This window comes from Oryzias latipes, chromosome 24 (assembly GCF_002234675.1).
Source record: "Oryzias latipes chromosome 24, ASM223467v1".
Classification (NCBI taxonomy): Eukaryota; Metazoa; Chordata; class Actinopteri; order Beloniformes; family Adrianichthyidae; genus Oryzias; species Oryzias latipes.
In genome coordinates this window covers 3286260-3304161 of record NC_019882.2, presented here as the reverse complement: position 1 = coordinate 3304161, position 17902 = coordinate 3286260, and the positions used below count along the sequence as shown (strand labels likewise).

At 40.8% G+C, this 17902-nt stretch overlaps 1 long non-coding RNA gene across 2 annotated transcripts in view; it reads right to left on the bottom strand.

Moving 5' to 3' along the window:
• LOC111947089 overlaps nt 1-16491 on the bottom strand; it is a 69158-nt gene extending 52667 nt beyond the window's left edge. The window contains exon 1 of one of the 2 annotated variants that reach the window (XR_002872894.1): nt 16299-16491. This is a non-coding gene — a long non-coding RNA (uncharacterized LOC111947089). The remainder of the gene's footprint in view (nt 1-16298) is intronic. The other variant, XR_002872893.1, reaches the window with a different exon arrangement.
• Between the last annotated feature and the right edge of the window lie 1411 nt (nt 16492-17902).

The window sequence follows — 17902 nt, the reverse complement described above, 5'->3', positions numbered from 1 at the left end:
AACTATAAATCTACATTAAATGGCTTAAAGACCCACTCTGATCCTCTTTTGATCTATTTCTGAAGCGTTCCTAGTGGTCCCTTAATTGTGATAACGTCGCTTTTACCCTGTCATTGTCTAGGACATAGTTTCTGCAAAGCGGCAGTTCATTAGAGACTCACCTCTTTTCACACGCTCTACCCTAACATTAGCGGTGCACCAAAAATGGTGAGCAATAGCGGAGCTACAAGCTCTATTTTTAAGCAGCATTTTTTCATCTGCTCCTGATTCACAATGTTTTGAATGAACAAATACTATGAAAATTTGAGCTTAAATTTCTTTATAAATGTCCTCTATCATGAGAAAAATGCCACAAGAACATGTTAAAAACACCATTTTCATTGGCATGGGTGTTTTCAATTCTCCATGTTTGTAACATTAATGTTTGTTGCATCTACATTTAGTCTTCTCTGCTCACACAGTTTTAATCCAGTGCCTAGTTTTGTTTTATTTTTTAAGTAAAATCTTCAAAAGGGTCAATCGTGAAGCCAAAAAGTCCTTCATATGCAGATCAAGTTTTAAAAAGGCATGTCAGGAACAACAAGTACGCTCCTGCTCTGTTTGTTGCACCAACACGACCCATTAATTGCTCGTTTCAAAACATGGCCACTGATTGCTCTGGAGAACAAACCAAAAAATCGCCCCATACTCTGCTTTTTCGTTTCTCCCATCCTTTTCCCTCTCATTTGTTTTCTCCCATTGCTAATCAAAATTCCCCGTGAACACCTTCCATCACACGCTTGATGATCCGTGCAGGACACCCTCCCCTGACAAAAAAAAAACGTCATTCCTGCACATAAAAATACAATACACACTGTATTTGCTTCAAGGCCTTGACCTTTGACCTCATCTCCCATAATTCCGCTGTGGTTTGATCCCTTGCAAACTGGCCTCTTAGCGTTAACAGATAAATCTAGTGGACTTTTTACCAACATAAACAATAGGGGCCTGTGAGTGTGTGTACATAGACCGGTGTTTCTTCTTCCTGAATGGATAGAGTGAGAATAGAATTGATGTGTGTTAGAAGCAGCCGAAAGATGCTGCTTGTGTGTGGCCGAAAGCGCGCCCTCCTCTGAGACTCATATTTAATTTAGGAGCATAGCTACGACTCCCCTGACCACTGTTGGCGTCACGCATCACAGCGCCACCAGGGGCCCCACGAAGGAAAGCCGAAGAACATGCAGGACTTTTGGAAATGTCTGAAGCCAACAAGTCTAGAGGTGAAACAGGCTAAGTCATTGGAGAACACAAAAACATTTTTCATTTTTTCGTTTGTTCATTTGGGGTTGCAGTTCTTAAAAACAGTCAAAAAAAAAATTAAAAAGAAATTGCAACCAAATTGGATCCCCTGGGTTCTTCAGGGTTAAGACAAATACATCAACACATCATCAGCATAAAGACTTGATGACTGCTAAGAAAGTGAACATTGCTTTAAAACTGGGGAAACCACAGGGTTAAATTTGGTCGCTGTATTTATTTGTTTTAACTTTTTTAATTTATTTATTTAAATTTATATTTCAATTGTTTTGGCCATGTTAACTGCCTCTGCCCAAAAAGTCAAATTAACTATAAAAACCCAGTAGAAAATAGTTTTGAGTTTTCCAGGTATTTTGTCAAAAAGAAGTTGTGGGGTTTTTTGTCATCTTTTATCTATCAAGCTCAACTTTAATGTTTTTTTATTAACTATTCAATACATTACTAATTTTTTATACCGGTTTTTAACGTTTATTTTAGATTAAAGTGTTTTTGCTTCTCTTTTAATCAATTCAATCAGTTTTTCAATCAAGTTGTTTTTATCAAAATTTAATTACCTATTTGTGCATCTTTATGTCTTTTTTTATGTTTTAGTTTTTTTTTTTTTAAAGCTAGCTTTATTATCAAAATAATGAAAGGGGCCAAAATCTCTTATGGGGCTAAAAAAAAAAAAAAGTTCAACATCCACTAATGAAACCAAAGCACACATTCAAAGAAATCGTTGAAATTATTATGGGATGGTCATCGACTTGGCAGCCATTGTGTGGCAAAGTGAAATTTGGCGATTTTCACATTTTTTTAACTATGTGGAAAAAGAAAACTTTTGTTCAAACTATCTTCACACCGCCAGGTTATGTCTACAACCACAACCAATGTTTCGTTGACCTTTGACCTCAGAAGGAGGGTGCCAACTTGAATTTACAAAAAAAAGAAAAAATCCTTTAAGTACCAGCTACAAATTTGAACTCCTTCGAGGGATTTTGCTCCATCTCCTCCCAACTCATCGAGCATCATTGGGAATGTTGGTCTTAGAAAGTTATAGATATTTAATGGCGTTCATGTGGCGAGCTCACAAAAGTGGCGTTCATCTATTGCTCAAGCAATTTTTACCAATGAATTTTAAAACATTTAATACATGAATCTTTGGTTCAAGTTGAACAAAACAAAATGAAATACGATATGAAAATATTAGGAACGTGGTTGTGGCTAAAAAAAAGACCTCGGTTGCTAAGGAAATCCAATAGCTTACTTTGACCGATTCTTCTAAAAATCACGTACACCTGCTCGTCACAACCAAGTGACCAAAAAATAAAATGGTTGCTATGAAGATTAAACCAACTGAAAAGCTGCCATTTTGAAAAAAATGTTTATCTATCAGTTTATTATGTGGACCTCTGACCAGGGTGGCGGGGGCAGAGAGGGAGATTGAGAGGCGTGTGGCAGCCGCTCAGCCAGAGCTGATGATGTAAAAGAGGGTGGTGAGGGCGCAGCAGGCACCAACTGCAGGCAATACAACGCCACTCACAACTGTAGTGGGGCTAAAAAGCTGTTGTTTTTATTCATTTGCAGTTTGGGCTAATGATAAAAGTCACAGAAAGCTACATTATAGGAAGAGTTTATTCTGAATTGAGCTGTTGAGGAAAGTGATGGTCCTTCATGTCTGCGAAACTGTGACCTTATTTTTTTACTTATTTAATTTATTTTTACATCAAGCTGAGTTACAGCAGCTTAAAGTGTGTGCCATAAAAAGGATGTCTGGGTGTGCACTTACATCTCTTGTCTAAATGTGCAAAGCATGTCTGAGCCTTGTAAACACTAAACATAGTGGGCCCGGACCAGCTTTCTACATCGCTGCTTGTGATTAGCAGGTTACAGCAGACTGATCAGAAAGAGCGCAAACCAGAGAACGTGTTTTATACGAACCTTATTTTAGAGCATATTTCCCAGAATTAGCTCCTCTGTGGTACGGCTAATTTCAGATGCAGGGATGTAAAGGCTAAATATAACTCAGGAAGCATGCAACAGATGCTGAGACGGAAACTAATAAAAAAAATGTAAAGCCTCCTTTGCAAAATTAGTGCATGGATGTGTACTGATGTGGGGCACAACCACCCCAAAGGGGGGCTGTGTGGCTTTAGTTGTGTTGTTTATTCCTTGCAAGATCCTCCTAAGGAGGAAAGCTTTTAAAGTGATCATAAACCCAAGCAAGATGCTCAAAATACAAGCAGGAAAGTGTGGTTGTTTCTATTTGAGCAGCTTTAAAAGGACGGCTAAAGTCGTCGGTGTCTCATTATCAAGTTCAGAGAGCAGCTGTCTTTGTGTGACACTTCCTAACATGCAGAGGCGCTAACTGAGGTAACATGGCGGGATCAAAAGAGGTGAATTTTGATGTCATAAACAACCCCCTCACACATCTTCAAGTGTCTCTTAGCTCCTGATAAGCCCTCTTTGTGCCGCCGTTTCCCTGTCGCCCATGTCTGTCAGCAACCTCCCCAACAGCACTTTCATAGGGGCACAAAAGCAGTCAAAATAAAGTTATCACGGGGCGAACATCAACTTATCACAAAGGCGAGGTAGGCACGGGAGAGAAAAATGTCAGAATAACCATAGACAAACCTTATCTATGTTCATCAGCATGAGGGAGAAGGTGCTGAAAGGAAAAAGACCCAAATCTTAAACATCAGTATCAGAGAGAACAGGAAGCGCACGTTGACACGAGTGGAAAGTAACACCCTGGCCACAGAAGGAATTAGGGCTTCAAAAACCCTCCACGTAATCACAAGTTGGGGCAGATGCCTTGAGTTTGTTGCTGCAGCAGCCAGTGAGCCGTAAAGGTGACACTGTGCAACCTTGATAACTGGCGTAAACACGCCAACGCACCGACCGGCTGTAGGGCTCTTTGTGGAATCTGCAAAGGCCTTCTGTTCGGCGGCGGGGCAGGAAAAACCAGATCAATTATTCCGAAGGCTCCAAGTGGAGGCTTAGAAAAAAAGAGGAAATGAAAAGAGCGGAGAGGGGGCACATTCAGGCGGAGTGACGGCACGTCAGCATCACCTCCAGAATTAACACCTCATTATTCGCTCAGTCATCACTGACGTGTTTCCCAAAGGTAAAGCTTTGAGGATGTCAGACGAAGAGGTGGAACGAAAAAAGGACTATTAAAACTTTATCTGAAAATTTCCATTTCTTATCAACGGCAAAAAGCTGGAATTATATACATTTTCTTCTAATTAAATTGACGATAAAGGCTGCTGGCATCCCATCACTACAGACCTGAAATCATGGGTTTTTAATTTATTTTTCCAGGTACTTTAGCTAAATTCCAGTTTTCTGTTCAATTATTCCTTGAATTTCTAGATTAACCTTTTGCTCAATACACATGTAAACACTGAGGCAGAGTTTATTTAAAATCAAAAGTGTGTTCAGCTACAAGGAATCATTGTTATTAAATAAAAACGAAAGCTGCTTCATTTCTGCATCACTGTTTGCCAAGCTCCCTACTTTTTCAATTTGACATTTATGGACTGAAGTGAAATTGTGATTTCTTTGCATTTTCGACTTTGGCAGATATCAGTGATGACCGTAAAACAAGTGTTAAAGACGTGTCACACAGCCACTATGCAGATTTCACTGATTTCAATTGGTCATACATGAATCTACCTGCAAAAAATGAGAAAAATGTTCACAGATGTATCTCGAATGAACCACATTAGAACCACAAAAGAAGTTCTAATAAACCACGCAAACAACAGGTAAATCTACATAGAAGATTATCTGTTTATATGCAATTCACTAGTGATTTTTTTCGTCCGAAACCCTCGACAGACATCTGCGCAAACCGACGAATGACCAAGAAACACTTGTGAATTACATAAGTGTTTCATATATGTATCACATATGTACCCCCTACAATAAAACTTGGGGTGTTTATAGCAAGTTTTTTTCCTTGTGAATTAGAAGCATAGAAAAACGAAGTTTGAAAAAGTCCGAGTTTGTGACAAAGAAAGTACAGTGGGTGGGGCTACAATCTCCTTGCTCTGCTCCATTCTGATGCATCCACTTGCAGACAAATAGATTCAGGTACATCCAAGTTTCCCTGGTCTGAGCTGGAAGCTGGATCAAAACTCTCCGATACAGCTCACTGTTTTTGTTGCATCAGAAATGTTAGGTTGGGGTTGTGAGTAGGGCTGTAAGTTAGCGGGAGAGCGTCTAAACAGAAAGCTCTCAGCAACAGGGAGGGGAAGTGGGGGCGGAGTTGCTTCACACTTACAGTCCCGCCCACAACTCAGCGGTGAATTTCAAATAAACTACAACAAAGGTGGGAATTACATCCAAGTAAACATTACTTTTTTGAAAAATTTGGTTAAAAACGTTTTTTTCATAATGAAACGACCACTGGAAATGCTTTTAAAATAGACCAAAATCAACAAACTGGACATGAACCTTATTAATATGTGACAAACTTTGACTTACACCTATAAGAACCATCCCATTTTTTACTTCTGCTTTGATTTGGTACACTTTTTCACCTAAAGACGTCACGCTTTCATTCCTTATATAGCGTAAAAACGTCTTTAAGTCGTCACACAAATGTCTGAAGCTCTCAAAGAGGATTAACCAAAGTTCAGCCCAAAAGGGGGAGAAACAAAACGGTTGATTGCTTTTAATTTTCCTTTGGGGATCAATAAATCTTTTTTTGTTTTTTTCATGCTTTCAAAACTCAGGAATCTTTTCTTAAAACCACTAAAGGATGTCTTCACTTTCCTAGGTTTCAGGTTGTCCACGGGAATAGATGTTCCTCAGTTTCTGATCTGTCCACAAATACGTTTTCCCCTCATAATCCATTTCAAACATTCATCAAATTCCATCCTTTACTGTCGGCTCAATGGTTAGTGTAACAAAAACATCACAATCTTGTGTAATTGAATAAAGCCTTTCGTTCGTGGCATGTGCGTTTCTAATGGACCCTGAGCAGACCCGGAAACTGGAGATGAAGCGTGATTTCACCTTCCTCCCAAAGACTTCCTCTGCCAGTAGACCTCATCATCTCCGAGCTGCTTACAGATTTACCAAAACATGTCAGGAAGGGTCAAAACTTCAGGTTGTAGAAGCCGCAAACTTGGATTCAGGGTCATTTTACCCCCCCCCCCCGCAACTTCCTCTCACCCTGAAAGTCATTTGTAACAGCGTCTCAACAGTTTCCTCTCTCCTCCTCGTCTTTCCCTTCTTCTCTCACCTCCTTCCCTCTATCTTTTCACCTCCACCTCCCTATCGCCCTGTCTCCTCCTCCCAGGCCCTCAAGAGTTGTGCGTTACTTCAAACCTAATCGGCAGGACAGATAAGCGATGCGAGCGCCTGTGTGTGTGCGTGTTTATGAGTGTAATGGATGACTTTACGTGGGTGAGGACATTCGGTCAGACAGCCGTCTCCATGACAATCAATCACCTCCTCAAAAATGCAAAAGGAGGTATTTATTAAAACAACACAGGCAATCAGACAAGCCGAAACCCTCTTTAGTCCAACATTTATCCCGTCTTTGACCTTTAAATTGCTCGAAATTACAGCAACAACTGCAAACATCCGTCTCCTTTATAGCTATGATATCATAAAGTAGATGTTGAGTCCCTGACATCCGCGGTTATTGTCCTTAACTTCTTTGTCAAGGACTCCGTCCAGGCTGACATTATTTATCACCCATCAGCAAAGCCGGGGGGGTTGTGCCGGGGACTTGGGCCTTATTAGTGAGATTTACAGTCTGCAGGAAAAGACCTCAGGGGGGAAACTCCACCATATGCACCATCAGCTGGTCATCAGAAAACACCCACATGGCCGTTCCGGCGTAAGTGCAGGAAACTTCAAAAACACGCTCCTAAAGGTACGGTGGAAATGCACCAATTGCAATCAACTGGAACTTGAACCGAGATGCTTTTAACTGCACAGAGGTGAGGTAATGCCAGGATAAAAGTCCCTGGGCCTGCATACAATCTACACCTGAGCTAGTTAAAGCAACTAAATTAAAGAAAATGTCTTGTCAACTTACATGTATTGAAATAATTTTCCATGAAAACATGTTTATTTCCGTTTGATTTCTGTTTTGTAAAGAGCAAAGGTAAAATAAAACACCTAAGGGGATCAAATATACAGTTATTGTCAGTAAACCAAAACAAAAGTGAATATTTGTTTGAATACAAAAGGAATCTTTTCATAAATGAGCAAAATAAAAAAATTCAACAGATGACATTGAATTTGTTTTGAAATATGTTTTTTAACAAAAATGGTCAAGTTAATATAATTACCAAAAATAATATATTAGATTTCCTTCTTTAGGTTGAATTATTTGTTTGTTTTTTATCATTGCTTGACAAATTCCGAACAACCTACAATTGCTGTTCAAATTGGTAAGGGTGCTTTTTATTTTTTTTATTTTTTATTTTTTAACTTGTCCTGTCTAACAGCTGGGCAAACACATGAGAGCTGAAGGCCTCTTGTGTTGGACAAATTTTACTTAAACAACAAGGGTTCTGAATGTTTTTTCACAAACCAGAGGTATGTTTGAATAAACCCCTTTTGTAATAGGGGCCAAACTTTATTCATTTTTATCGTATTTGAAGATTTTTTGTGTTGGACCGGACGGAAAAGGAAAGGAGGGAAGAATAGAGAGAGATTTTAGAGAGGGGGGTAGAAGGGTGATTATAAGGGGGGAAAAACTATGAAGCAGCATAAAACAACAAGTTGCTGGATGTTTATCAATACGGTCAGGTTCAGATGTAATACAAATCTAGAAGGGGCGGGGCCTGTCCACACACACACTCAAATGTTATAAACTCACCTGTTAGCTGCAAAAATGTCCACATGTCAACATGTACACAAAACAGATAGTGTTCACACATGCACACTTATGCATTCAAACCAACTAGTGTGAAATATTTCATTCAATCACGCAAAGTGTTTGTGCAAAGGTGAGCTAACACCTGTGCTCAGGTGAGTGTTTATGTTCTTCTAAAATGGATGATGGAATGTGAAAAGAAGGAGGGAGAGTTCCCAACCATCCCCACACCAAGACCCCCGCCCCAGCAGGTGCGGCAGCCAGAACCCCCCCCAACGCCACTCGGCAGTAGGCAGAGAACAACCGCCCCCCGGGTGACCACATCCGCCACCCAGGCCAGGGCCAGCAGGACCGCCCCGAGGCCCCCTGAGCCAGAGAGCAGGGAGGCACGGACGGACAGAGAGCGCAGCACCGGCCCAAACAGGAGAGCAACTCTTCCTGAGGTCATAGGTCAGTGAAACCTTGGTTGTGCTTTGAGACTTTTTAGACTGAAGATGACTGGAACAAAATGTTTTTCTCTTCCCACATTGTGCATACTTTGTCACAAAATGGCCATAGGTCCTGTGGCTATCCCATAATCATTCCAAAACTTTCTTTGGATATCCCGACACTTGTGTTTTGGGTTCATTAGTAGATTTAAGAGGGATGTTCAGACTGGACACTTAGAGTGAACCAGAGTTTGTTTCAGTTTTGTCCCGACAAGGATTGCAAAGCGCAGGACTTCCGTCATTTATGCCTTTCGTCAATCTTGTCCAATGGCTGAGGAGATCTTTAATCACGTGGTTTTGTTTACAAGCTTTGGATCGAATCAGAAATGTCTGGCAGACTGCAGTCTGAATACAGACCAAACGGACGGTTCAGGACTCGATCCGGAACAACTTAAGCAGACCGGACCGACGAACTTTTCCAGTCCAGCTTTTTTTAGCTCCTTTCATTTTTTGACGGTTTGATGTCATCATTTTAAGAGGAAAGTCGTTCACCATGTCAAAAATCAAGTTTCACCTGGGACTAGTCGTGTGCATATTTTGCAGAGTTTTCAAGTAGACGAGCGGGTGAAATTTGCGCTCAAACGAAGAAAGAACTGTGAAATCCTCAGGTGGGAGAACTGATGGCTGGGATGTGCTCCCTCTGTATCTTGTGATGCTATGAGGGAGGCCTGTGAAGGTCTTATCCAGACTGCTGGAGTCAAAACGGGCGAGAAGATACACGCTGGGTGTCTGTCATGTGTCTTTGTCACAGCCTGGGGGGGTTAGGGTCTGACTGATAGCAGTCAGAAGCATCATTTGGCCCTGACGGCGTGGGTGAGGATCAGCCAACACAGATAGGGTCGCATACTTCCATGCATTTGTGCTCCTTTAAACAAAATAAGGCAAGTTTCTGATGCATGCTGGGAAATATCATTGTGTAATGTTAACAAAACAGTTCAGTTGCTTTCATTCACAATTCTTGTACGCAGCACCAGAAGTTGTGGTTTGTATTCTCACAGAAATGACTTCTCGGGCTATTTTTTTTGTCCTCCTCGAATAAAATTTTAATATTCAGACAAGTTGTTTTAAACTCCATACCCTGCTGCTCTGAGGAACCAGAAAGGCGGAGAAAAAGCAGACAGAGTGTGTGTGTGTGTGTATGTATGTTTAATACAAACTGGCTGAATTCACAAGGCAAAAGTTCACATCCTCTCTTTGAAGCTGGGAGTATCAGTGTCTTAAGAAAACACACAGAGGAAAGGGCAGCTGGATGTGTGTGAATGAAAGGGAAAAACAAAGCTGGAGGAAGAGATGAAACCATTAATAACGTCTTCATCACAGAGGTCCCTCTTCTCTCTCATCCTCCCTTCATCCTTCCTCTGCCGGTCAGCGTTCCTTTCACTACTTGGTCTCTCCGCAGCAGAATGATGGGGCCCGGCGTCTCCAACCCTCATAAATTTGATAGAGTCTCTTTATAAATGTGAAAAGCAGCCCCTTCCACATCCATTTGTATCTATGCTCGCTCGACTTTCCTGTCTTCACCCTTACCTTATTCACTGACAAAGAATTCAAAGTCTTTTCTGAGAGAAAACAGTCGGACAGGCGATAAAACCCCAGATAAAACTGCATGGAAGGTTGATGGAGTTTGAAAGGGAGGTGGCCACATTAGAGACGAGATAATAGGAGAATCTGGAAAATATTTCTTGTCAAGGATGACGACTACTTGTACAAGTTCTCTGATGATTTTAGCATACAGTTGGGCTTCTACGGCACTTTCAAAACTGTATACAAGTTCAAATTCACAAACATAAGCAAAAGAAATGTGAATTTAGAGTGCTTGAAGCTTCAGAGCCTCCGGTTTCCTTCTCAAAAATTGTCCGTAAAACGTTGACTTGCAGCATATGAAACTGTACAAAACGTCTTCACAAGTTTCATCAACGTAAAAAGTGTTTTATTTATTCAGTTTTTGTTAAAAAGAAGTAGAGGAGGGCGAGTTTAAGTGAGACAGACGGCTGGAGACAGACAAGTAGGGAGCTCACTTTGGGTGCTGGTATCTCCAGATAAAATAATCTGGTTATTCTCAGCAACGCCAGGAGGAGACATGCCTTTAACATGTCGTGTTCCTGCGGGTGTGCCATCGCATGTGTGTTAACAGCAGCTAATGGACCAAAGTGTGCTAAACAAATCCAATGTGCTTGGAAAACTACAGTGAGGTTTTTAAGCCATCAGCAGGCTAATAAAAGGTTTTAAAACAGATAAACAAATTTCTTTCAGCTTTTAACTACAAGGTATAATCATTTTGTATTGTTTTTATTCATAATTTTTAATTCTGCAATGAGGCCCTGTCAGTATTTATTCATGTGCATTCTTAATATCACTCTGCAATGACACAACCAACCACTAGACGGCGATAACATTTTTTGCTGTTGCTGGAGCTGTTGTAGCACGTTAATGCCATCTTCTCCAGTGTATTGGAATTTTTTTCTTTAAAATTTTTTTCTGTGTGTGTTAAGTATGTAACAGGCCAACCCTTCATGTGTCTTTCCTTTCAGTTCTGCCACAATCTACACAATTCCAGGATTCTACTTGAATCCTTTACTGGCATCAGATCCAGAAAGTTGAGGAGTCTGTAACTTAATTAACCACTATCTTTGAAAACGCTTAGAGGGTCGACTTCCAAATGCATTAGCAGCACAACTTTTACTGCCCCGCTGTAACAGACTGCAGAGTAAGGCCAGGAAACTAGTCATAGGTTGAGGTTGCATCCAACCGCTTTAAAGTGCAGAGTTTTTAATGAGGGGTCAAACTCTTTAATAGGCTACTTACATTGATATAAATTCCTGTCTTGGAGCGTTTTGTTGCAGGTTTAGCAAAAAGAGGTGGCAGCTGCAACAAAGCAGGAGTTAATTCTCACTTGAATAACGATATTTCATAATGTAGCTGGATTTTGTCTCTCCTCTTCCTAGCATTTGATGTTCAGGTTAACAGGTGTGTGCTTTTATTAGCTTATTTATGCTCTACTTTCTCTTCCAAAACAAGACCATCAACGTCCTGCCCATCTAAACTCACCACTAGATATCACTATGACAGGATTTGAGATGACGCAACAAGTAAAACATGTAAAAGAAATGACAAAAAACTGATTTTAAACAGCTGCTGGTGCTAGAGTCACGGCTTTTCCCAGGTCAGAGGGTAAGGATGCGACATAAAAGGCAATGATGACACATTTTCAGGAAAATGGGCAGTTTAGTCTGACAAGACGTCTTCAGACTTCTGTCTAACTTGCTGCCTCGTTGGGCTCGTCAGATCGGACTGATGTACTCCCACAACATAGGTCAAGATGTCACCTCTCAGCTGTTTTCCTGGGTTAAGAATGAGCTGCTGCCCCCAGTGAACGACGGTGAGTACTACAGGCAGGCATCTACCACATCCTGGAAAAAGCAAATGATCTCTTTATGCAGATATTTATGGGCAAAATTATAATTTATGAATCATTTTAGCATTAAAAAGGTCAAAACTGGATCCATTAGTGAGCAGAAATGTACGTTGTGTTGATTTTTTGTGCGTCAGAATCTCTCCAACATGACGTAAGAATCTTCTCCAAAAAAAAAAACCTAAACCAATTAATGTGCAAGAAAAAATAACCTCTTAAAGTCATAATGTACTTAAAATTAACTATTTTTAATGTGGGTTTTTTAACAGAAATTCAATACATGATCAGAGAAAAGGGAAAAGATCTCTTTTACAGTTCTAGAGAAAATTATTTAGTAAAATGTGAAATTTTTAAATACTTTTCCGGAACTTTGCAGCTTCATTTGTTCAACCGATTCCATCTTGTGAAATCCAGATGTTGCTTAATGCAGCCTCTGTAGATCTTTTTCTTGCAGGCAAGTCACTTATTTCCTTTTATTTATTTTTTCGATGGTTAAAAAAACATTAGTTTTTCTCATTTCTGCATTGTCACTTCGAAGTTGCTGCCCATAAACCATGATAAATGCATCCCTCGTAATAATATAACTACTTAAAACTCATTAATTTGACAAACTTTTAGCAACAAAATAATTCAAAATAAAACAAAATAAGATTCATCTACTGGTAGTTTAACACAAAGGGCAGGAAAGAATAGCGACATAAAAATACACTTTATTTAATATTTTTACATATATTTAAGAAGATTGTTTTTTTACTGAGCATTTTGTTCATTTATTTAAGGCACAAAGTGCTGAAAGTCACCAAGTTGCATCAGTCATCTCCGGCTGCTCTTTGATGCCACGTTCACACCGGGCTCGAAAACGCGCGTTCCATCGACCGCTTCCAATGAAAAGTCTATGTAAATGTCTGTAAATGTGCTTTTCGGGCTTCCGCATCCAAAAATCATAGGTTTATTCTTCGCTACAAACGTTTTTAAGTCTATATTTGGGCTCTACGTACAAAACATGCGGCAATTGAACACACGGTAAAACCAGGTGAACTTTGACCAATCAGAAATTCGACTATCAGAAGCGTCCTTTTCAAGTCAAGTCAAGTCCGTTTTATTTGTCAAATACACTGAATACACAAGATAGTACAGATGAAATTTCTTTTCTCTCAACCCACAGTGCAAACAGCCTATAAAAATAACAATATCAATAATATTAATCACAATAACAATAATCTAAATAGGTCAGTGCAAAAGTGGCAATAATTATAGGACACCAAGTCTTTTATATATCGGAATAGAGCTGTGAAAGAAAAAGCCTGCAGCGAGGTTTGCACAGCTTTAACATTTCGAACCAAACCTCTTCCAACTAAGAGTCCACGCGCTAGTACTGGGTACCGACTGTCCAGTACACTAATGGTGCATTCAAACCCTGCGTACTTGAACGTGCCACACATGCCCTTTGTGAAGGTAGCTTCATGGAGCCTTTGCAGCAGATTTACATTCATAGAGAAACTCAGAAGTTCAGGCAGAGGAAAAGGAAACAGACAGATGTGAAGTCCACAGAACTACAAAGTGTACATCATCACATCTGCTGAGCCACATCAAACAAAACTATTCAGTCATTCTCTTTTGGCCTTTAAAAGCAGCATTGTGTCAGGTCTGAGGATGATTTCCCCGCAGACTGGAGACACGTTGAAATGTGCTGACAATCAAAATAGCACTGGGTTTATTTTCCCTCCTCATGGTTTCCCTGTATACATGAACATAAAACATGAAATGCAGCCCACGGCCTCCAAACGCCGCCAAGCAATAACTGTGTGCAAGCTTTTTACTCAAGCGGGCTTCATATTTATCTTGATTGTTTCCTTCCACATGTCTTGAAAAAGTTTTCATGTTTTCTTGAGGGTGAAGCTTTATGTCGACTGTGGCTTCGGGGTTTGGTTATTTTTGCAGGCAAAAGCAGAGGAAATATCCCAAACATTTTAACGGGCTCGCTTCAAAGGCAGTCGACTCTCTGTTAAACCTAATTAACAGAAAGAATTGAGATTGGCCTTAAATAGATCGGCTTTTTAAAACTGGAACGTCAAACCACATGTTGCAGTCATGCTGTCCACGACTTGGATAACTCTATTTCAATTCAAAATTAGGCAAAAAAGGGGGGAAATCTTCGTTAGAACAGCAACATATTTCAGAATAAGCAGGATGCGTGGAATCAAATCAAGCTTATATCCAGTTTTTAGGTGTTCAAAGACCCATTCCGGTGGAAATCGTGTTTGTTTGTTTTTTTAAATATGTTCATGTGGCATTTTGCTGATGATGGAGGACATATAAGAAAATTGCATTTCTACAGCTAACGGGCACTTGAACCCCTGCCTATGCTGTTCACACTCAACAAACAGGGATGGGCTTCTTTTTTTGCTACTGTTTACTAGCACATGTATTCGCCAACTACAGTTGGATGAGACCAAATTGGTCAACGTTAAACCTGGTTTGACTGAAAACGTGTGTTCACTGGCCATGCAGTCGTAAAAAACGTGCGCGTGAATGCAAAAGTTTTGAATGCGGAAGCCGAAAACGCACACTTTTGTGAGTTCACATAGAGGTGAATACCTCTTGAGTTTTTCTTTATTCAAATCGTCGTGAATCAGGAGAAGATGAAAAAACACAGTTTGAAAAAGATCGTATTTCTGACGCAGATATTTAGTTCTCAACTTTACTCCATTGTTTCAGATGACTAATCCTGGAACTTGAGAAGGAAACTTGCCGTTTGCTACAGTAAAAAGAAGAATCAAAACTTCTTTTTTTTTCAAGCACAGAAATGTTTCATTGCACAAATGGGTTTCTTGCACAATAAAAAAAAAGAAAAGAAAACACACAAACAGTGCTAAACACTTCAGTTCCTCAATCAATCCTTCCATGCCCATTCATCTGGGGATTGATACACTTGCATAGTTACACATCAACACACACACACAAGCTGTTTTCAGGTTATCCAACCACATGGTGATGGAATTTTATTTAGGATTATCTGAAGTTCCACATGAAAACATCTTCATCAGCTTAAAAGGGGGCAGATTGTTCAGTCAATTTAGATTCCAGATCCGTCAGAGTGAGAAAGAGGTTCCCCCCTGAGGCCAGCGTCAGCATTGCAATTCACTCAATTGAGGAGGAGAAAAGAGTGATCCAGATGTGGAGGGAGGAGGTGGAGAACAGAGAGTGTTTAAGTGCTGGTGAAATGCTCGCACTAATCCATGTGCGTGTGACCTCTTCATCGGTTTTTCTAACTGAAACGTAGTGATCTGCAGATTTAACAGAGCCCCGCGTTGCAATTACAGTTCCTTCGAGGGAGACCAACGAAGAAGAACCCCAAAAGCTCCCACATACATACACACACATCCACACACATCTGCTTTGTTCCTTAAGCCGGCAGCTGAATTTCCCATCAGAACTTCAACATCGTAAAGCTCCATCGCCGTCATCATTGCCTCTCATTGGTTTCCTCCTTTGTTCTTCTGCCTTCCTCTTCCATTCCTTCATCCATGAGGCCACATACCACTCTCGTTATTAAACGGAAAAGAATGGTGTTTACTTCCATTTTTTTTTATCCTAAAGTTTATGAGCCAGCCCGATTTAGGATCCCGACGATGGAAGGGTTTTAGCGGATTTTTTTGCGAGTCTTTGTCACCTCGAGGCTTCCTTCCAGAACAAAGGCGTACACATCGAAGACGCAAAGCAACATGCTGGAAATCAGAGTACATATGGGAGCAGTGCCCAGCCTCTTCCAGGTGCTTTACTGCTGGCCCTGCACAAAGTTGCTAAGTGTCAGAAAGGTGACAGCACTAATGACTGCAGCAGAAGCCACATCAGTCAAGGACACCAAGACGCACGCTCCAAACCAACCACCCTGGAGGCAACATCTTGCCAGCTCATTACATTCACTTGGAAGGTGCCCTTTAACACCCAACGCCACCTAGAGAGCTAGACCCCCTGCGCCGCTTCACTACATGTGATGCCACATGCAGCAGAGGTCGGATGATGTAATGAGTGAAAGGCCGGAGTTGTGAGGATTCCCTAAATATAGATGTTTCATCTCTTTTTCTCTAATTAGGTACCGTGGATTTTCTTGAAACGCGCCACCGTCCGAAGCCGCAGGTCAAAGGTGACGGGGGTCAGCACTGACATTCTGCTGATAGCTCCTTCAGCCAATCATCAATCAGGCCCGGCTGTCAGGCTCTTTAGCTGCAACGAGCAGCTCTGTCAGCAGCTGGTTGAGGCAGAAGAGGGCACTTACCGTGCGTGCGCATTCCTGCCACCGAAGTGGCGCGCAGGGTCAAAGGTGGGCCCTACGCAGACCCTCATCAGCTCTCCTGGGGGGGCTGGTTGTGCGGACACACACTTGACTAGGTGAACACTTGTTGACCACACGCTTTGAGACTGGAGCTACGTCAGCGCCTCGGGCGGTTGCTCCAGGCAGCCACTGACACCTAAAATAAAATGTTTTAAATTCCTTTTTACCTGACAAAACAGTAAATAAAACAGTTTTCAACCCAATTTACAGTAGAAATCTAAGCTAAGCACAAAGCAAAAGGAACTAGAACCCGCATTTATCTGTACCTGCATGAGTATAAGAACTTTTCTTTCATCTGAGGGGGAGAAACTAATTCCTGCAAATGTGAATTATGACAGGTGTTGGTAAAGAATTTTTAAAGACCCGCTCTGATAAAAATGGTGCAATTTTGAGATGAGGGGGAACATATATTAAGAAATTTAAGCTGAAAATCGCATTTCTGACTATGTTTTATTCAAATCATTGGGAATCAGGAGCAAAAATGCAGATTGAAAAAGATGTTTTTATGCCATTTTTATCGCCTTGGTATTGTCATGTCGGGGTGTGGGGGGCTCTGTGTCCTAAAAAACGACACACAAAATGATCAGAGTTGGACTTTAACCATGAAAATAAACTCCATAACTGTCTAAAATCTATTTAAAATATCTTTTTCTAAAGATTTTAGTGTATTTTATAAATAATCAGTGTAGGCTTGAAGCTCAAATTTTATTCTGATCTCTAAAAGACCAGAACATTTTGGAAAAACTCAGATCTCCCTATTCCTTATGAATGGTTGCTTTACATCTTAATTATTCAAAAGCCCAAAAAGGGAATGATTAAACTTGAGAGCATCCATCCCCCTGAAGGCGCTGAGAGTTCAATACAAAAAGCTTAAAGCATGAGGAACCTGCTGAAAAACTGAAGACAAGGGAGAGGATTTTCAAAACCATTTTAATTCTAAAGAAAATCAGGAATTTGAGTTTTGGTCAGAGCACACAGCCGCGCTCTGTGCCGCACACCCACATGCAGCAGGCTCCCCTCAGCGCGGCTTTAAAGCATTGCCTATCCAAACAGGAAAGTGCCCTCTGCCCCTGCAGCAGTCCAGGCCGCAGCAGTGGAGATTTCATTAGTCACAGCTAACAGGCAAATTATCCGCTTCAGCGCACCTGTAAAAATTTACTGTGTCAGTCGCAGAGGCTGGTGCTGGTGGAGCTGGGATTCTGGGGGCGGGCGACAAGTGGTGGGTGCGGTTCGAACCTGGCTGCTTGGGTGGGTGTCAGGCCGGGCACTGCAGCGCTTTTCGTCTGCATCCAGCTTCCATTTAAGAATAAACCGTTAACTGGGACTGAAGGCTTTTACAGAAATGACCTTTACTCTGCAATAAGTACCTAATAAATGTAAATTATCCAAAATTGAGAACGCAGAGAAATAATTGTTTATTGCTGATGAAACATTCAACGCTTTTCTGGTTCTAGTGTTTCTTTTTTCTGGCAATGTATGAACAGTGTATATAAAGAGAAATTTTTATATGCTCTATAATTTTATTTTCCTTTATCATTATTATTTCT